General features: G+C 39.7%; 1 pseudogene; it reads right to left on the bottom strand.

The window, feature by feature from the left end:
• Positions 1-10,224: 10,224 nt before the first annotated feature.
• On the bottom strand, positions 10,225-22,213 carry LOC133754772 (ubiquitin-conjugating enzyme E2 D3-like; annotated as a pseudogene).
• Positions 22,214-22,384: the final 171 nt, after the last annotated feature.

Below are 22,384 nucleotides of genomic sequence, written 5' to 3'. Positions count from 1 at the left end.
GCTTCAGATCAGTACAGCTCTGGCCATTGCAGCCAACTGGGGCATGAACCAGTGGGTGGAGGACCTCCCTCTGCCTCCCCTTCTCTCTCTGTGTAACTCTTCCAAATAAATATATAAATATTTTTTAAAAACATACTACAGTTATAGTTGTTAAAATGGCATTGTATTGGCACAAAAACTGATAAATAGATCATCAGAACAGAATGGGAAGCCCAGAAATTAATCCAAATAAATACAGCCAATTGATTTTTGATAAAAAGCACTCAGAACATATAGTGGAGTAAAGATAATTTTTTCAACAAATGCTGCTGGCAAAACTGGATGTATATTTGTAGAAGAATGAAATTAGATCCATATCTCTCATCATATACAAAAATCAACTCAAGATACATCAGAGACCTACACTTAAGAGCTGAGACTTTTAAGTTGCTAGAAGAAAATGTAGGGGAAACACTCCAAGGTTTAGGGGATGACTTGGACAAGAGCCCCGAAGCACAGGCAACAAAAGAAAAACTAAACAAATGGGACATATCAAACTTAGAAACTTTTGCACAGCAAAGGAAACAATCAATAAAATGAAGAAGACACCAAAAAAATGTGAAAATGTATTTGCAAGGCAGCTTTCTGACAAATGATTACTATCTCAAATATATCAGCAACTTTAAAAACTCAACAAAAAAATTACCAATACAGTTGAGAAATGGGAAAAGGACTTCAATAAACAATTTTCAAAACAAGAAGTACAAATGGCCAAGAAATATATGAAAAAAAATTTTCAACATCACTAGCCGCCATGGAAACACAAATCAAAACCACAATGAGATATCACCTTACGTCTGACAGAATGGCTTTTATCCAAAACATAGAGTGTAACAAATGCTGGCAAGGATGTGGAGAAAGGGAAATAATTATACACTATTGGTGGAAATGTAAATTAGTGCCTGCACTGTGGAAAATTATGTGAAGATTTATTTAGAAGCTAGAAATAGATTTGCCATATGATACAGCAATCACACTACTGGGTATATACCCAAAAAACGTGAACACAACATATCAAAGAGATACCTGCACCACTAAGTTTATAACAGCACTGTTCACAATAGCCAAAATTTGGAATCAATCAAGGTGTCCATCATTAAATGAATGAAGAAATGTGGTATAAATATGCAATGCAATGTTTTCATCTATAAAAAAGAATGAGGTTCTACCATTTACAGCAAAATTGACACAACTGAAAGACACCATGTTGAAATAAGCCATACCCAGAAAGACATATACTGTTTGATCTTTCATATATGTGGAAGCTAAAAATAAAATAATTAAAATAAAACAAAAAGAAAAAAGGAAGAGATGCCTGTGTGTGTCTGTATTACTGCAATTATAGTTTTATCAAACTTTTTTTGTAATTTTGTCAAATCAATGGTTAACAATGTTATGTTTCTACAATTTTAATGATATATGATTACTTTAAAATGCACTGTATGTGGGAAAATGGTCATTTTTACATATTTTCCATTTAATTATGGTTTACAATCATTGTCTATATTATTGTTAACTAGGGTCTTTTTACTTTTTACTTATTAAACTTCTTTTTTGTTTAAATTATACAAGTTTATTCTATTTCATAAATACAGATTTGGGAACATAGTGATATTTCCTACTCCTCTCTTCCTCCTGCACATGCTACAACACTCTTCTTTTACTTCTCCCATTCTCACTCTTAATTTCTTTTTTTTCTTTATTTATTTATTTTATTTTATTTTTTATTTTTTGACAGGCAGAGTGGACAGTGAGAGAGAGACAGAGAGAAAGGTCTTCCTTTTGCCATTGGTTCACCCTCCAATGGCCGCCGCGGTAGCGCACTGCGGCCGGCGCACCGCGCTGATCCGATGGCAGGAGCCAGGTGTTTATCCTGGTCTCCCATGGGGTGCAGGGCCCAAGGACTTGGGCCATCCTCCACTGCACTCCCTGGCCACAGCAGAGAGCTGGCCTGGAAGAGGGGCAACCGGGACAGGATCGGTGCCCCGACCGGGACTAGAACCCGGTGTGCCAGCGCCGCAAGGCGGAGGATTAGCCTAGTGAACCACGGCGCCGGCTCTCACTCTTAATTTCTACAATGATCTATTTTCAGTTTACTAAATGATCATAAAGTTAACCTTACACTAACCAACAAATAGTATTCGGTGTAGTATTAAGCCTTTTTACTGTAATGCAAATTTTAAATATGCTATTTAAAAAATTAAAAATAGGAAATGGAGAAGGAAAAGGGTGAGAGGGAGAGAGTGAAAGGCAGGGAGGAAGGGGCTATCATTTTGTTCTTAGAGAGTATCTACAAACACATTGAATCTGTTTAAAAACAATTAAGGACTAGTGCCGTGGTGTGGTAGGTTAAGCCTCCACCTGTGTGGCCCCAGAGTTCCATATGGGTGTAGTTCATGTCCTGGCAGCTCCTCTTCTGATCCAATTCTCTGCTGATGGCATGGGAAAGCAATGGGAGATGACCCAATTGCTTAAGCCCCTGCACCCATGTGGGAGGCCAGGAAGATGCTCCTGACTCCTGGCTTCTGATTGGCTCAGCTCTGGCCATTGTGACCATGTGGAAGTGAACCAGTAGATGGAAGAGTATTCTCCGTCTCTCTCAATCTCTTCCTGTAACTCTCTCAAATAATCTTTAGAAAACTAATTAAAATTAAAATATTAAATGATATTAAAAGGCTTAGGTTTCCTGTTCTACCCCTCCCAATCCCCAGTCCTTTTCAAGAAACAAGCACATCTTACTATCATAGCTGTCCCTTCCCACATATACATGTTAGTTTACTTATAAATCAGCACTGTTCTTTCTGTGGTTCTATTTCTTGGAATAACTTATTTATTATATACAAAATACAGAAACATAAGGTAAGCCACAATATAACTTTAAATTGTCTAGTGGCCACCTTTAAAAAATTAAAATAAGCAGGTAACATGAATTTTAATAGTATATTTTATTTAACCACAAATTTTAACAATATATATGCAATCAGTATGAACATAAGTAATGAGATGGTGTATGTTCAGAAAGTTCCCTTCAAAAATCACATTGAAATTTAATTGCCAGTGCCACAGTTGTTTGGGAGGTGGGATCTGTGTAAAGTGATCAGGTCCTGGGGGCATAACTCTCATTTGTGGATTAAGGCTGTTCTCCTATGAATAGGTTAATGAAAAAAGAAGATGTTTTGATGGTTTTTATTTTCTGCCCCCCCTCCTTCTCTTTCATTGCCATGTGCCATGTTCTGCCATGTTATGAGACAGCAAGAAAACCATTGCCAGATGCGGTTCTTACAACTTGGACTTTGTAGCATCAAGAACAATAAGTTAAATAAACTTATATTGTTCATAATTTACTCAGTATGTGATATCCTATAGTAGCAGCAGAAAATAATTGAAAACAGACATTTCACAGTTTTTACTACACCTTCAAAATCCATGGTGTAGTTTACATTAATAATGCATCTCAATTTGAACCAGTTACATTTCAATTTCTCAATAGTCATATGGGACTAGTCACTACCATATTAGATATAATAGCTCTAATTGAAGTATACTTCTATTTTTTGATTGGTGATTGACTTACTCTGAAGTGATACCTTGACAGCAGGGACTCCATTTTAGAGCAACTGAGACTCTATCTTGAGAAAGCACCCCCCCATACACACCATGAGACTATGGTCTGAAACTAACTATGGTCTACAACTTAGAGTACAGGCCGGCACCATGACTCACTAGGCTAATCCTCTGCCTACAGCACCAGCTCCCTGGGTTCTAGTCCCGGTTGGGGCACCAGGTTCTAGTCCTGGTGGCTCCTCTTCCAGGCCAGCTCTCTGCTGTGGCCCTGGAAGGCAATGGAGGATGGCCCAAGTGCTTGGCGCATCTCGCTGATCCAAATTCAGGAGCCAGGTGCTTCTCCTGGTCTCCCATGTGGGTGCAGGGCCCAAGGACTTGGGCCTTCCCAGGTCATAACAGAGAGCTGGCTTGGAAGAGGGGCAACTGGGATAGAATCGGCGCCCCAACCAGGACTAGAATCCGGTGTGCCGGCGCTGCAAGGTGGAGGATTAGCCTGTTTAGCCACGGTGCTGGCCTGAGAGAGGTCTTTTATCTGATGGTCCACTTCCCAATTGGCCACAATGGCTGGAGCTGCACTGATCTGAAGCCAGGAGTCAGGAGCTTCTTCTAGGTCTCCCATGTGTGTGCAGGGGCCCAAGGACTTGGGCCATCTTCTACTGCTTTCCCAGGCCATAGCAGAGAGCTGGATCAGAAATGGAGCTGCTGGATCTCAAACTGGCACCCATATGGGATGCTGGGGCTTCAGGCCAGGACATTAACTTGCTGTGCCACAGCTCTGGCCCCTGGATTAATGTTAGGATTGTAATTTGTCCATATCCCAAATATGATTTAGGTCAATACCTGGACTAATATCAAGATTGTATTTAGTATTGTTAAGATTGTAATTGGTATTCTCATGATTGTAATTGATATTAGTTTTGCATAGGCCTTAGGTCAGCTTGACCCTAGCAACTATGTATTCTCCCCAACCCTAACAACCATGTATTCCCTCTCCTCTCCTTGTGGTTTTTGCCTTTATAAACCCTGTTGCTTTGAGATTAGTGGTCCAAAGTTTTTTAGTGCAGAGCCTATTCTCAGCCACTGGCAATAAAGGACTCCAAAGTTTATCAGTGTGTGGTGCTCCTCTGTCAACATGTGTTCAGACACAACAACTCTTACAGGTAAATAAACATCTAGCTTCCCTAACACTGAACTTTCTTGCATTTTTTACAAGATTTACATACTTGTGATTCAATATTCAAAATTTATATTATATGCATGTGTCCATAAAAATGTAGCTAAGTATGCATTTTGTTATGGCAGTGCTTCCTTTCTTATTTTTCTTATATATATCCTGAATGTTATAATTGTCTTCTTTATTAATTTCAGAGTCTTGGTGTCTTTTAATCTAACTCTTCCTTGTCTTCCAATGGCCTTCCAGTAGAGTGCTCTGCTGGTCAGCTCCATCATAGAATCTTCAGTTTGCATTAGTCTCCCATATGTCATTTGCCTGTTTCATTTGTTCATTTTGGTCAGATTCACAATTTGGTAATTTTATACTTGTAAGAAAAAAAAGCCTGGTATAATGTTCACATTATCAAAATGAATTACAGACTCAATATATCCTATCAAAATCTCTATGAGTGGGCTTTTTTTTTGGCAGAAACAGAAAAACCTTTCCAAAATTCATACAGAACCTCAAGGGACTCCAAATGTCCAATACAATTTTGAAAAAATAGATTTGTAAGTCTCACATTTCTTGATTTAGAAACATTATTGAGCTGATGCTGTGGCATGGTAGGCTAAACCTCTGACTGCAGCACTAGCATCCCATGTGGGCATTAGTTTGGGTTCCAACTGCTCCTATTCTGACCCAGTTCTCTGCTAATGGCCTGGGAAATTAATTGAAGATGGCCCAAGTGCTTGGGCCCCTGCACTCCTGCACTCCTGTGGGAGACCCTGAAGAAGATCCTGGCTCCTGGCTTTGAATTGGTCATCTCTGGCCATTGCTGCCATTTGGGGAAATGACCAGCAGATGAGTGACCTTTCTCTTTGTCTCTTCCTCTATCTGTAACTTTACCTCTCAAATAAAAAAATATTAGAAAATAATTTTGAAAATTAGACATGTACAATTCTCAAACCACTAGGGCCCTGGAATCAAAGCAAATATACAGAACAATAAAATAGAATTTAAAAAAATTGTATTGGTGAGATATCCAAGACCATATAGTGCAGAAAAATAATCTCTTCAACAAATGATGGTGGGAAAACAATATACTCACATGCAAAAGATTGATGCTATAACTTTTTTTTTGTTTGTTTTTGAGAGGCAGAGTTACATACAGAGAGGGAGAGACAGAGAGGAAAAAAAAAGGGAGGGAAAGATCTTCCATCCACTGGTGCACTCCCCATATGATCACAATGTGCTGAGTCGCACACTTCCCACCTGTACTGATTGACTTCTGCTTTGGAGGTAAAATTGTTATCCTTGGGTCTCTTTGTATCACTCTCCAGGAAATCCCCTCCCTTCCTACAGGGTCCTCTATCTCAGTCTTCCTCTGCATTGGCTTCTCCACTCATCTGTATGGAGTATATCCTCCAGGAACTGTCTAAGAAGGCAAATTTCTGAAATATTATTTAGATTTGCCTGCCTGAGAGTGTCTATTTTTCATCAAACTTGATTCATAGCTTGGGTTGCTATAGAAATCAATGTTCTTTTACTTTTAGAGGCTTTTCCATTGTCTTCTAGCTTTTAGTACTGCCATTAGGAAGTTGCTGATCCTTTCTGTGTGAACTGTTTTATTTTCTGGGAGTTTATGGACTCTTCCTAATTCCAAATATAATGCAACTTCACAATTATGCTGGAAGTTTTTGTTTTGTCCTTTTCATTGGACTGTGATTGAGTCCCTTTCATCCCAAAATACATATCCTTTGGTTCTAAAAAGTGTTCCGTCATCCATGTTCTCTTTTTCTTTTTAAGATTTAATTGTTGGGTTGTTAAACCTCCTGGACCCAAATTCTAATTTTCCTCTGTTTTCCTTCCTACTTTCTATTCTTGTTTTGCTTTACTTTTGGGAAATGTTTTCATTCAATTCTTCTTTTGAATTTTTCATTTCTTCTACATTTCTAATACCCAAGGACTATTTTTTGTTCCCAGAGATTTTTATGGCATACTGATGTTCTTTCATAGTGCAAACATTTTCCCTGAGGCTATAAATGTCAGATTTTGTTCCACCTGCATGCTTCCCACAAGTTTCTTTTCTGTTTGATTTTATCTTTCTCATGTAGAAGCTATCCTATCATAGCTGGCTTATTGCTCATGATTAAAGTGTATATACTAGATTGGAAGTGAAAATTGAGGATGGGGCTCACTGACTTGGCTTTCACTATACAGTGAAGACCACTGTACAGTGTTCATATCTTTATGCTCTGTGCTTATACAGATCAGATTCCCCAGGGTGTGTTCTTCTAGCCTCTACATGGAGGGTGAAGTCCTGAGTTCTGAATGCAGGAGTTCCTTGGGGAAATCTTCAACATGTGTGTGTTCATCAATCCACGTCTTCTCAGAACAAACCCTTGCATTGTTAAGCTGGAGACTTGATTGCCTTCATCTCCCATTCCCCTGTATCCCTTCCCCAAGGCACATAGCTCCAATGAAGAACTGTTGAGCTTCTGAACATCTTGAGGCAGAGCATGTTATTTTCAGTTATCTCCTTGGCCAGTGTAGGTCCAACTTTTCTGGGTCTACTGACTATATATTCACCTTCTGCTACCACAGTTTTCCACACTTTTGCTTCCTTTGTCTTACTCTATTTTTCAAATTTAATCTTTTAAAAAATTCTTGCATATTTTTCATGAAGTTTGTGGCATACAGCAAAATTATGTGATCAAGCTACCATGTTATCCCCAAAATCACTCTCCCCAAATAGACACATGGTTTTTGTTTTGGTCTATGTAACATTATTGAAGAAAATAAATTAATTACTAGCAGACTTGTTAGTTGATCACTCATCCATTGGCAACTTGCATCATTCATTCAGTGCTATCTTAAACAACGTATTGGAAGATAGATTAACTAATAGTTTCAAGCCTCCTAACAATTTAAATGAAAATCACAAATTGTTGGAGACCCTATTTTGGAATACAATAGGTGTTTGACTTCTAATTTCTATTCCCTGTAGAACAAAAACAGGTCATTCCTTTACTTGTATGCATAAAATACACCACATTTTTTGTTCTGCTGATGCTATAAATTCAATATCAATTCTCTAACTGCATCAGTGATGAGCATAAAGTACATCATTTAACCTCAAATTTCTAAAAGTGGAAGGCTTAAACAAGAATGGATGCTGTTATAATAATGGTGCTTCCTTTGATGTGACAACTGAGCATCCATCTCCCACCCTTTCAGATTTCTTCAGCGTGTTAGAGTAGTGAAGAATGATTTTTAGACTCATAACCAAGTTAGAGTGAAGACATTTGCCACATAATACACATGCTTCACTTTTTTATTAAACTTTTATTTAATGAATATAAATTTCCAAAGTACAGCTTATGGGTTACAATGGCTTCCCCCCTCCCATAACTTCCCTCCCGCCCGCAACCCTCCCTTTTCCCGCTCCCTTTCCCCTTCCATTCATGTAAAGATTCATTTTCAATTCTCTTTGTATACAGAAGATCAGTTTAGTATATATTAGGTAAAGATTTCAACATTTTGCCCATATAGCAACATAAATTGAAAAAAACTATCATTGGATTACTAATTATAGCATTAAATAGCAATGTACAGCACATTAAAGACAGAGAACCTACATAATTTTTTTTCAAATTAATTAATTTTCTATGCCATTTCCATTTTAACACCAGGTTGTTTTTTTTTTTTCATTTCCAATTCTCTTTGTATACAGAAGATCACTTCAATATATAATTAGTAAAGACCTCATCAGTTTGTGCCCACACAGAAACACAAAGTGTAAAAATACTGTTTCAGTACTAGTTATAGCATCACTCCGCTTTAGACGACACATTAGGGACAGATCCCACATGGGGTGTAAGTACACAGTGACTCCTGTTGCTGACTTAATAATTTGACACTCCTGTTCATGGCGTCAGTAATCTCCCTAGGCTCTAGTCATGAGTTGCCAGGGCTATGGAAGCCTTTAGAGTTCGCTGACTTTGATCTTATTCTGACAGGGTCATAGTCAAAGTGGAAGTTCTCTCCTCCCTTCAGAGAAGGGTACCTCCTTCTTTGATGGCCCCGTTCTTTCCACTGGGATCTCACTCACAGAGATCATTCATTTAGGTCTTTTTTTTTTCCATGATATCTTGGCTTTCCATACCTGCTATACTCTCATGGGCTCTTCCGCCAGATCCGAATGCCTTGAGGGCTGATTCTGAGGCCAGAGTGTTGTTTAGGACATCTGCCATTCTATGAGTCTGCTGTGTATCCCACTTCCCATGTTGGATCTTTCTCTCCCTTTTTGATTCTATCAGTTAGTATTAGCAGATACTTGTCTTGTTTGTGTGATCTCTTTGACTCTTAGACCTATCAGAGCTATCAATTGTGAGCTGAAATTGATCACTTGGACTAGTGCGATGGCATTGGTACATGCCATCTTGATGGGATCGTGTTGGAATCCCCTGGCACATTTCTAACTCGACCATTTGCGGCCAGTCCGATTGAGCATGTTCCAAATTGTTCATCTCCTCCCTCTCTTTTTCCACTCTTAGATTTAACAGGGATCACTTTTCAGTTAAAATTTAAACACCTAAGAATAATTGTGTGTTAATTACTGAGTTCAACCAATAGTACTAGAACAACAACAACAACAACAAATACTAAAAAGGATAAAGTATTACATTGTACATCTAAAGTCAGGACAGGAGCTGATCAGTTCATTGTTGCTTATAGTGTCCATTTCACTTAACAGGTTTCCCCTTTGGCGCTTAGTTGTCACCGATCAGGGAAAACAAATGATATTTTTCTCTTTGGGACTGGCTTAATTCACTCAGCATGATGTTTTCCAGATTGCTCCATGCTTCACTTTTTAAAATAAATTCTGAATCTTGGGAAACTGTTCAGTTGCAACTACCTTGCATGTTTTTTTTTTTTTAAGATTTATCTATTTATTTGAAAGTCAGAGTTACACAAAGATAAAGAGAGACAGAAAGAGAGAGGTCTTCCATCCACTGGTTCACTCCCCAATTGGCTGCAATGGCTGGAGCTGTGCTGATCTGAAGTCAGGAGCCAAAAGCTTCTTCTGGGTCTCCCACATGGGTGCAGAAGTCCAAGGACTTGGGCCATCTTCTACTGCTTTCCCAGGCTATACTAGAGAGCTGGATCAGAAGTGGAGAGGCCAGGAGTTGAACCAGCACTTAAATGGGATGCCGGCACTGCAGGCGATGGCTTTACCCACTATGCCACAGTGCCAGCCCCTACCTTACAGTTTCAAAAGCAGTTATTGTCCAAAGCTGGAAGAACTTAAGTATTCTCAGATGAATATGTGAATGAATGAAGAGAGTTAAAAAATTTTTAGAAGATGAGATCTAATAGGGAAGCCACCAGATAAGAAAATCAAAAAAGAAACAGTAATTTAAAGTTTATTTCAGCTATATGCAGATTATTCTGAGTTTAAGGTAGCATCACATGGCATACTTCTGAGTCCATTCCCAAGGTATTCTATTGTATTTATCTCTTTTTTATAGATTTGTGCAATCTCTAGCACTAGGGGTTCATCTGGATTTGTATCACATTGCAGTGAACAAATGGATAAAAGAACTTTAGAAATGGTTAAAGCATTAGACCACTGTGATCTTAGAATATCGAGACAAATGCTGTCATTACTGTTGACATTTGGATAATAAATTCTTGTTGTAAATGCAACATTAAGTGATTTGAAGGGGGTAGTCTGTAGGAAAATGAATTGCCAAAAAGAATACACTTCCATGATATGAGCTGTCCCGTAATTGTGACTTGCTAGTGAAGCATATCATCCCAAACTGAACCTGCAGAATATCATGCCAGAAGGTCATGGGCCAAATCACTAAATTCCTTATTAATCCATTTCAGCACTATAGTCTGTGCTTTCAGTCTGGTTCCTCTCTCAGTGTGTGCTCAGAAGTCTGGCCAAAACTTTTGATTATCCAGGGGGCAGGGAAGGATTGTCTCTTGGTCTCACATCGGCTCTGCCAAACACAGGTGCCTCTTCACCGCTTTGTATCAGTCCACCAACAAGGCCGTCGCAAGCATGGGACGAAGCTAAGGATAGCAGGGGACACTTTATTGCCCACATGCAGGGCTTAGCAAATCTGAGCCACCCTCAATGCATCTTTTAAAACAATAAATATTCAGGATATATGTCTGTTTCCATTTATGTGAGAAAAAGATGAATCCATACAGAGATGGAGACATAGAAACAAGGCTGCTTTTACTTTTCATTTTTTATACTTTCATACTAATTGGCTTTTAATTTAAAAGTCATAGCTGTGAATAATTTGTAAAGACCTTGTCTTAAATGAAATCTTTTAAAGATCCAGTTTAGAGATTAGCATTGTAGTGTAGCAGGTTAAGCCTTTGTCTGTGATGCTGACACTTCATATGAGCACCAGTTCAAGTCCCAGATGCTCCACTTCCAACCCAGTCCCCTACTAATGCACATGGAAAAGCAGCAAAGGATGGCCCAAGTGATTAGGCCCTTGTGACTTATATGGGAGATACAGATGAAATTCCATGCTCCTGGCTTTTTCCTTGTCCAGATTCAGTCATTGTAGTCACTTGAGAAGTGAACCAGCAGATGGAAAAATTCTGTCTCTCTGCAAATCTACCTTTCAAATATATACACATATATATTTTTTTATCTATTATGTTCTCTTGATGTCTGTTAAATTCTTTTTTTTAACTTTTATTTAATGAATATAAATTTCCAAAGTACAGCTTATGGGTTACAATGGCTTCCCCCCTCCCATAACTTCCCTCTTACCCGCAACCCTCCCCCCTCCCGCTCCCTTTCCCCTTCCATTCACATAAAGATTCATTTTCAATTCTCTTTGTATACAGAAGATCAGTTTAGTACATATTAGGTAAAGATTTCAACATTTTGCCCATATAGCAACACAAAGTGAAAAAACTACCATTGGAGTACTAATTATAGCATTAAATAACAATGTACAGCACATTAAAGACAGAGATACTACATAATAGTTTTTTTTTAATTAATTAATTTTCTATGCCATTTCCATTTTAACACCAGGTTGTTTTTTTCATTTCCAATTCTCTTTATATACAGAAGATCAATTCAGTATATAATTAGTGAAGACCTCATCAGTTTGTACCCACACAGAAACACAAAGTATAAAAATACTGTTTCAGTACTAGTTATAGCATCACTTCACATTAGACAACACATTAAGGACAGATCCCACATGGGGTGTAAGTACACAGTGACTCCTGTTGCTGACTTAACAATTTGACACTCCTGTTCATGGCGTCAGTAATCTCCCTAGGCTCTAGTCATGAGTTGCCATGGCTATGGAAGTCTTTAGAGTTTGCTGACTTTGATCTTATTCCAATAGGGTCATAGTCAAAGTGGAAGTTCTCTCCTCCCTTCGGAGAAAGGTACCTCCTTCTATATCCAGTTTAAAAATACTTGAAAAGAGCATGGTACAGCTGAAATGAACCTCTTGGAATCTGTTACCCTCTCTAGTTCCTCTCAATGGCACCAGAGGCCCCACTACTACAATTTGCCAGTTCACAGCTGCATATGTGGCTTCAGAGCCCTTAGAAGTCCTCCACGCACCTAGGCCATAGGCCGTCTACTGCTGCGGAGAGATCCCACCTAGATCTTAATTGCTCATCCAGAGAAAAAGAAGCAGATATGTGGTAGCAGTCACAGAGGGGATGGTGGTTGCAGGAGTGAATTTTGAGAATTGTTTTCCAAAGCTTAGTATTGAAATAAAAAGCTAGGCAACAATTTGCTAAGAGGCAGAAACACTTATTTGACAAAAGCATCTGGTCCAAGAGGAGATGAGGCAGAGTGCCAGAGCAGGACACCGGCTTTCAGGAAGTGCCCAGGGTTTTTAAGGCATTACTTTTTTTTCCAATTGGATCATTCTGTGGGGGGTGTCCATTGGGCAGGGGTTTCACATATGAATGTTTATTAGCTTGGGGCTGTGGGTCTCCTGGAGACAGTCTGTGTCCTCCTTAGAAGCTCAAACCCCTCTTCTGCTAGCTCAGGGTGAAAGATTGCAACCACACTGAAAGTGTGATTTAAAGTTGCAAGATCACACATGCATCTTGAGAAGCTATTAGTGGGGGAGATGCCAGCTGGTCTGGAAACAAGCTTTCCACTGACAGATGGCAGTCTGCTTGTGAAGGAATTCTACCCACATCTGAGAGACTCACAGACCCCCAGCACCACTGGACAGCCTAATAAAGCCTCATTTGTTCTTAAATTGCCACTGACCAGACAACCTCCTTCCACTTAGCATAGCCTCCCCTGTCTGCCTTCTCACCTCTCCTCATTTCTCCTAGTTTAGACACACCATTATGAGACATTCTGGCTCACTGAAGCCTTGAACATGTCTGTTTGGCTGACTCATGTGTCATATAACCAAAACTGCTCTGATCCTGGTCCTGGGGAGCATCATTTCCTTGACCAAACATTTGTATGTGGTAGAAGAATCCAATCATTCAAGTAATGAGGCTCCAATTCTGACCCACTAATGACTAGGAAATTACTTGAATGATGTACCTCAGCTTCCTGATTTACAAAGTGGGTTGAGAATGGTAAATGCTTTCTAGCCTTCCGAGAGGACTGGGGAAGTGATATATGTAAGTGTCTGCTGAGCATCTATGCTATATCGCGATTGTAGGTCTGATAGAAACAGAAAGTCATCAAAGTCAGGATGCCTTCTGACATGGAGTTTGAGGTTTAGTGAGAAAGACACAATTCAGTTTTCTGAAAAGAAATGTCAACCAACAAAGGGTAAGAAATAACAAATAATTGCACACTTGGTTCAGTGTGACAAGCAAATATTTGGTTCATTTTCAAACTAAGGTATGCACCTGAACGTTCTTAGGCAAACAGGAAGTTAGTAGCCAAAACAGCTGAAGCAAATGCTGGGAAGATTGCAATCTTGTAGTTACTCAGCCAAGGAGGAACCAGAGTAAGTACCTGCATGCTAGGAAACAAATAGCTTGCTGTAAAACACGCTGAGTGTGCTGTCCCACCAGGCACCCCATCTTGCAAGGCCATTCATAGTTTCCCCTCTCAATGCACTTCCTGTGTCTTGAGTACATCCATTGAGTGGAAAGGTGAGGCTGTTTCTCACAACTTGGGGGCTCATCGGGGATCTCTGTACCTGCATGGAGTGGGGGCTCTAATAGAGGGGGAGACACATCCCATCCAATTGCATGTGGCCTGCTCTATCTGGGTGCCCTATCTCACTCCAGAAGCCTGAGACTTGTTATTTGGAGGACAGCAGAGGTGCCACAGAAAAGAAAAAGCAGGTACTGCGGCAATCAAACAACCTCACATGTGAGCCAAGTAGGAAAAATTAGAGTATAAGTATTGCATTGGTACTTGGGTATTTTTGGAGGTCAAGCATATGTCACTGACACATATCCCAAGTATGAGGCAAGTATGGAGTCCCATTTTAGTTCCATTCTCTTTCAAGGGAAACAACTGGACATGGAGCAGTTGGATCCCAAGATGTGAAGGAAACCTCCACTACAGAGGTTTGAGCTCAAGAAAAATTTGAGGTGGTGTGCAAGAAAGCTCCCTTATGGGAGACTGAATACACATGTCCAAGAAATCTCCATTATGGGACATTGAGCACACAGGAAAACTCATACACAGAGATCGGTCAAACTGGGAAATAAAAATTCTAGGTCTAGGGAAAGGAGAACTGAGGAGGCTCCCTCTGACATTTCCCTGGATAGTCCACTGGGGAGAATTTTGGAGTCCTGGGGGAACACCTCTCAAACCAGGAACAAAGAAAAGCAAAACAATGATTAAGTGTTGATGTTTTATTTGACTTAAAGATCCAATTTATGAACCCTCAGTCTTTTGGTCCAAGTTTGGCTCAGATGAAGATTAAATATACCTTGGGGCTGGCATTGTAGTGCATTGGGTTAAAGCTCTGGCCCAAAGTGCCAGCATCCCATATGGGCACCGGTTCTAGTCCCGGCTGTTTCACTTCTGATCCAGCTCTCTGCTATGGCCTGGGAAAGCAGTGGAAGATGGCCCAGGTCCTTGGGCCCCTGCACCCACGTGGGACACCCGGAAGAAGCTCCTAGCTCCTGGCTCCTGGCTTCAGATTGGCGCAACTCCAGCCATTGCGGCCATATGGGGAATGAACCAGCAGATGGAAGACCTCTCTCTCTGTCTCTACCTCTCTCTGTAACTCTGTCTTTCAAATAAATAAAATAAATCTTCTTTTTTTTGACAGGCAGAGTAAAATAAATCTTCTAAAAAAAGATTAAATATACCAAGCTCTAGTTTTCTTAATTTTGTAATTAAGAGCTGGCTTGATAGACCAAAGAAATGCAAAAGATAAAGAGAAGCACAGAAATTTTTCAAAAGAGTAAAAACAAAAAGTAAAATTTATGATTTGCACTGTAGAAGAGACAGTTAAAAAGAGAGATTAGATCAGAATATTCCTTGCAAAAGGTGGGGAAATCCCAAATTTCAACAAATAACTAGGAGTGAAAATACAAAAGGGAATTCCTAAAACTGTAAATGGATGTTACAGAACCAGGAGTAACAGAGGGAGGGAATCCAGATTCCAATATTTACCATGAAGCTTTACTGAAGCCTCAAATCTATTTGGCCAGGTGTTAGGAAAGTTCTGGAGGAGTTCCAACCTTCCACAGAGACTCAATTACTATAATATGTAGATGAACTTCTTTTTAAAGATTTATTTATTTATTTATTGGAAAGTCAGAGTTACACAGGAGAGGAAGAGACAGAGATCTTTCATCCACTGGCTCACTCCCTGAATAGCTTTAATGGCCAGGGCTGGGCTAGGTGCAAGGAACTTCTTGATCTCCCACATAAGTGTAGAGGCCTAAGGACTTAGACCATCTCCTGCTGCTTCCCAGGTATATTAACAAGGAGTTGGATCAGAAATGGAGCTGCTGGGACCCACATAGGTATCCATTTGGGATGCTGGTATTTCAGGTGGCATCCTAATCCATTATACCACAATTCCAGCCCTGAATGCTTCTTTTTTCAAAGGTGTGACAGACCATTGGATTATCCTAATTAATAGGTAGACAGAGTCCAATGTGTACATTAATCAGAGAAAAAGAGAACTTGGCAGATTGCTTCTTTCCCCTTATTAAACCACAAATATGTATATCATCTCCACAGTAAGGATGTCTTATATTTACTAAGCATTAAATATTCACTCACTGCATGCCATATCTTGACTAGTCCCCAGTTAAAACTTTCTGGTTCTTGTGGATGCTCCCAGCTATCCCTAGAAAGATCTCAAAACCTTCCCACTCACCTTTATCTCAGGCCAATATCTTTCTCGGCCTATTCAACATGAACATATTAAATGCCCTATACCATGGAATTCAACATCTACTGATTAGGGGATGACATTGTGCTGTATCAGGTAAAGTCACTGCCAGTGACACTAGCATCCCATATGGGTGCTGGTTCAAGTCTTGACTGTGCCATTTCTGACCCAGCTCCTTGCTAATGCTCCCAGGAAAGCAATGGAAGATGACCCAAGTACTTGGACCCATGTGGGAGACCCAGAAGAAGCTCCTATCTCCTGGCTTCAGCATGACCAGCCCTGGCCATTATGTCTGACTTTCAAACAAATGAAACAAACCTTCTTTAAAATCTACCAATTTTAGACTTTTAGTAATTACAGGTTATAGTTTGAAGCAATTTACTGTTATGATTTATGAAATCTGTGAAATGATCAGCCCAAACATCTTGGGGAACACCTTGATGCTAAAATTATTGTGGGTAAATAAAAGAATTCAATGGACTATAAATAACTGTAGATTATAATTTTATTTTTCTAAGTTATTCAGATTCAACCCTCTGTGAAAACCATGAAACAGTCTATACTTCTAGTCTAAATCTATCTCTCTGGCATTCTTGATCAGAGGGAGTCCCCCAGAAGTTCTGCAAAGGAGAAAAGATGGTTAATTTATTAAGCACTTCTCATTCTTTTTTTCTTTTTTTATTTTTACAGGCAGTTAGACAGTGAGAGAGAGACAGAGAGAAAGGTCTTCCTTCTGTTGGTTCACCCCCCAAATGGCCGCTATGGTTGATGCGCTGTGCTGATCTGAAGCCAGGAGCCAGGTGCTTCCTCCTGGTCTCCCATGCGGGTGCAGGACCCAAGCACTTGGGCCATCCTCCACTGCCTTCCCAGGCCACAGCAGAGAGCTGGACCAGAAGAGGAGCAACTGGGACAGAACCGGTGCCCCAACTGGGACTAGAACCCAGAGTGCCAGCACCGCAGGTGAAGGATTAGGCTAGTGAGCCATGGCACGTGCCACTTCTCATTCTTAAAGTCATAATGCCCTTGCTATTTCCTATATGATGCAGTCACATTAGAAAATATCAAGGGGGGTTGGCGCCATGGCTCACTTGGTTAATCCTCCACCTGCAGTGCCAGCATCCCATATGGGCACCGGGTTCCAGTCCTGGTTGCTCATCTTCCAGTCCAGCTCTCTGTTGTTACCCAGGAGGGCCATGGAGGATGGCCCAAGTCCTTGGGCCCCTGCAACCACATGGGAGAACAGGAAGAAGCACCTGGCTCCTGGCTACAGATTGGCACAGTGCCAGCCATGGCGGCCATTTGGGGAGTAAACCAATGGAAGGAAGACCTTTCTCTTTGTTTCTCTCTGTCTCTGTCTCACTGTCTATAACTCTGTCAAATAAATTTTGAAAAAAAGAAAGTATCAAGGAAGGTGGCCAAGATGTAATAGAGAAGATACCTTATGATAAAAAAGTAAGAAAACATATGAGGCAACTTCAAAAATCAAGTACAAATATAAATGTTATTTGTTTACATTAGCTCCATGAAGTTCCAGACATTTTTAAAACAGTGATACTTGGCATTTAGTTCATTTGCAAACAATTGTGGCTCCTAGTAATTTGACCATGTCAATGCAGGGTTTTACATTATTAACTAAAGAAAACTGAATGTTCTTTAAAGATTTTTAAGATTCTAGAACAGGGGCTGGTGCTGTGGTGTAGTGGGTTAAAGCCCTGGCCTGCAGTGCCAGTATCCCATATGGGTGCCATTTCAAGTCCTAGCTGCTTGCTCTGCTTCTGATCCAACTCCCTGCTAATGTGCCTCAGAAAGTACCAGAGTGATTAAGACTTTGACCCGGCTGGCACCGTGGCTTAATAGGCTAATCCTCTGCCTTGCGGTGCCGGCACACCGGGTTCTAGTCCCAGTTGGGGTGCCGGATTCTATCCCAGTTGCCCCTCTTCCAGGCCAGCTCTCTGCTATGGCCCAGGAAGGCAGTGGAGGATGGCCCAAGTGCTTGGGCCCTGCACCCGCAGTGGAGACCAGGAGAAGCACCTGGCTCCTGGCTTCAGACCAGCGCGATGTGCTGTCTGCAGCGGCCATTGGAGGGTGAACCAACGGCAAAAAGGAAGACCTTTCTCTCTGTCTCTCTCTCTTACTGTCCACTCTGCCTGTCAAAAAAAAATTTAAAAAAAAGACTTTGACCCCATTTTGGAGACACAGAAGAAGCTCCTGGCTCCTGGCCTTGACCTACTCATCCCTTGTCATTGCAATTATTTGAGGAGTGAACCAATGGATGGAAGACCTCCCTCTCTCTCTCTCTCTCTGTTTCTCTCTCTCTGTGTGTGTATGTGTCTGCCTTTCTCTGTAAATCATTCAAATAAATAAAGTGAATCTTCACAAAAAAGATTATAGAACAAAAATAAGTCAGAATAGGCCAAATGAGGTGTGTGATATAGATTCATAACTACTTCCTGTAGAAATAGTCAAAAAATTGTTCTTGTTTGATGAAAGAAATGAAGAAACATTGTCATGATGAAGGACTGCCTAGTGAAGATTGCCCACATGTTTTCCTGCTAAAGCTTTGGCTGACTTTCTTGAAGCTCTTTCCAAGTATGTGATGTTATCATGCTCAATGATCATACTCCAGAAATACAACAAGCAAGACTCCTTGAGCATCTGAAAAACCATTTCCATAACATTTACTTTTGATAAATCTGTTTTGTCTAGACCATCTCCCACTCTGGTTAGCCATTTCTTCATTGGGTTTTGTCTTCAGGATCATTTTGCTAAGTCTATATTTCATCTCTTCTTAAAAATTCTTCCAAGAAATACTTCAGGGACTACTGAAAATTTCTGTAGAAAATTCTACTGTTATCTGAAGTTGATCTAGGTGCATCAAGTTTAGAACTCATCAAAGAGTGTTTGCTCCATTTGAGCTTTTTTTAACTTTTATTTAATAAGTATAAATTTCAAAAGTACAACTTTTGTCTTTTTGGTTTTTTTCAACTTTTAATAAATATAAATTTCCAAAGTACAACTTTTGGATTATAGTGGCTTTCCCACCCCCCCCATAACCTCCCTCTCACCCACAACCATCCCATCTCCCACTCCCTCTGCCATCCCATCCTTCATCAAGATTCATTTTCAATTATCTTTATATACAGAAGATCAACTTAGTATATACTAGGTAAAGATTTCAACAGTTTGAATCCACATAGATACACAAAGTATAAAGTATTGTTTGAGTACTAGTTTTACCATTAACTCATATAGTACAATACATTAAGGACAGAGATCCTACAAGGTAAGTGTACAGTGACTCCTGTTGTTGGTTTAACAATTGACACTCTTATTTATGACATCAGTAATTACTTGAAGCTCTTGTCACGAGCTGCCAAGGCTATGGAAGCCTCTTGAGTTCACAAACTCCAACTTTATGTAGACAAGGTCATAATCAAAGTGGAAGTTCCCTCCTCCCTTCAGAGAAAGGCACCTCTTTCTTTGATGGTCTGTTCTTTCCACAGGAATCTCACTCACAGAGATCTTTCATTTAGGTCATTTTTTTCCCACAGTGTCTTGGCTTTCCATTGTCTTGGCCTGAGAAACTCTCATGGGCTCTTCAGCCAGATTCGAATGCCTTAAGGGCTGATTCAGAGGCCAGAGTGTTGTTTAGGGCATCTGCAATTCTATGAGTCTGCTGTGTATCTCACTTCCCATGTTGGATCATTTTCTCCTTTTTAATTCTATCAGTTATTATTAGGAGACACTAGTCTTGTTTACATGATCCCTTTGACACTTAATCCTATCTTTATGATCAATTATGAACTTAAGCTGATCACTTTGACAAGTATGATGGCATTGGTACACGCCACCTTGATGAGATTGATTTGGAATCTCCTGGCATATTTCTAGCTCTATCATTAGGGTCAAGTCTGAGTGAGCATGTGCTGAACTGTACACTCTTCCCTCTCTTATTTCCACTCTTATATTTAACAGGGATCACTTTTCAGTTAAATTTAAATACCTAAGAATAATTGTGTATTAATTAAGGAGTTCAACCAATGATATTAAGTAGAACAAAAAAATACTAAAAGAAATAAAAATAGTAAGTTGTTCCTTGACAGGACAAGGGCTGATCAAGTCATTGTTTCTCATAGTGTCCATTTCACTTCAACAGGTTTCCTTTTAGGTGCTCAGTTGTCACCGATCAGGGAGAACATATATTTGTCCCTTTAGGACTGGTTTATTTCACTCAGGATGATATTTTTCAGATTCCTCCATTTTGTTGCAAATGACCAGATTTCTTTTTTTTTTACTGTTGTATATTATTCTATAGAGTACATATCCCATAATTTCTTTATCCAGTCTTCTGTTGATGAGCATTTAGATTGATTCCATGTCTATTGTGAATTGAGCTGCAATAAACATTGAGGTGCAGACAGCTCTTTTATTTGCCAATTTAATTTCCTTTGGGTAAATTCCAAGGAGTGGGATGGCTGGGTCATGTGCTAAGGCTATATTCAGGTTTCTGAGGAATCTTCTATTTGAGCTTTTGAGCCAGAATTGTGAAACATGAATCAGATGAGATATCTGCAGTGTTGGCCATTGTTTCTTTTTTTAATTTTTTTTTTTTACTTTTTGCCAGGCAGAGTTAGACAGTGAGAGAGGTCTTCCTTCCATTGGTTCACTCCCCTAATGGCCACTATGGCTGGAGCTGCACCAATATGAAGCCAGGAGCTGGGTACTTCCTCCTGGTCTCCCATGTGGGTGCAGGGACCCAAGCACTTGGGCCATCCTTCACTGCCCTCCTGGGCCATAGCTGAGAGCTGGACTGGAAGAGGAGCAACTGAGACTAGTACCTGGTGCCCCAACTGGGACTAAAACCTAGGGTGCTGGCACCACAGATGGAGGATTAGCCAAGAGAGCCATGGCCCTGGCTGGTCATTGTTTCTAATGTTGATCATCAGTCCCTTTTAAGTCATGATCAAGGTGAGGTTTTTCCATAAATTGATATAGGTGATCTGACATTGTAGGGTTCACATTCAACATTGTCTTTTTCCTTCTTAAAACAAGTTATTCTTTTGTAAATTGTTGATTCCTTTGAGGTATTGTCCCCATACACTTTTTTTTAACAAATGATCAGTGATTTCACCATTCTTAAATCCAAGATTTACCACCAATTTGATATTTATTTTTGCTCAAGCTTAGCAGAATTTGTGTTGCTCTGATAGGTGCTTTTTCCAAATTGATGTCTATTCTTGTTAGTGCTTCAAACTATATACTTTTAAGACATATCATAACAAGGTAGGGTGGACACCAAAACATCTTCAAACAGAGGCACTCACAGGACCCTGACAGTTTATGAAATAGAAAAGTTCTAAAACCAAGTCTAAAATTTATTTTTGAAATCCATCAGAAGAATCAAATCTCCCTCAACTCTACAATGACACTATTTTAACGTAAATAGCAGTAACCTTTATTTAAAATATTTTAGTATGTTGACTCGAGAAACCTTAAGACATGCAATTAAACTTTTAAAACATAAGGTTGACATCTCAACCCATCATAGAACATATTGTTGCTTTCAATAAAGCCATGTGAAATTAAAGAGAGCTCTTCAAAGCACCAAACATCTAAATTCACATGTATAGTGTGTCTTGACTTACAGAACATTTACAGTTTGTGAATGATGGATGTTACTTGATGATTTATGATGGGCATGTTGTATTTTCCCAACTAGACAGAAATAAAGTTTAATACCCCCTCTTATGTGCTCATCAGTTCCACTATTTGTTAAGTATCTAGCACAGTACTAGATACATAATAATGGTGCTAAAATGTACATTTTTCATTACTAAATACTGTGCAAGTGTTTTATTTACCTTCACAGCTGTTCACATGAATGAGGAAACCGGTCATACAGCCAGAAAATGGCAGAGCTAGAATTCCCACACAGTTAATGTGATTCCCAAGCCCTTGAGCCCATGCCCATATTGCACTGGTGTCGAGTAAGTGACTCACCTCCTTCCAATTTCCTCCTCTCTATCTTCAAAATGGATTCTTGTGTTCTGGTCATCACTGACATATTTATCCAAACTAATGCTGAAAGGGCATCCTGTGACTTCATGTCAATATGAAATAGATAAACACTTTTATAGTCAATCTTCAATTTTCATACCAGTTTTCCAGCAGTCCCACTTCTAGAGATGTAGCTAAAGTATATATTCACACAAAAATAAAAAATAATGCTCAAACTGTGTTTAGTAATGCCTACTATAGCATTGCTTGCAAAGAAAAT

Source organism: Lepus europaeus, unplaced genomic scaffold, assembly GCF_033115175.1.
Source record: "Lepus europaeus isolate LE1 unplaced genomic scaffold, mLepTim1.pri SCAFFOLD_29, whole genome shotgun sequence".
NCBI lineage: Eukaryota > Metazoa > Chordata > Mammalia > Lagomorpha > Leporidae > Lepus > Lepus europaeus.
This window is presented reverse-complemented; position numbering and strand designations above follow the sequence as displayed.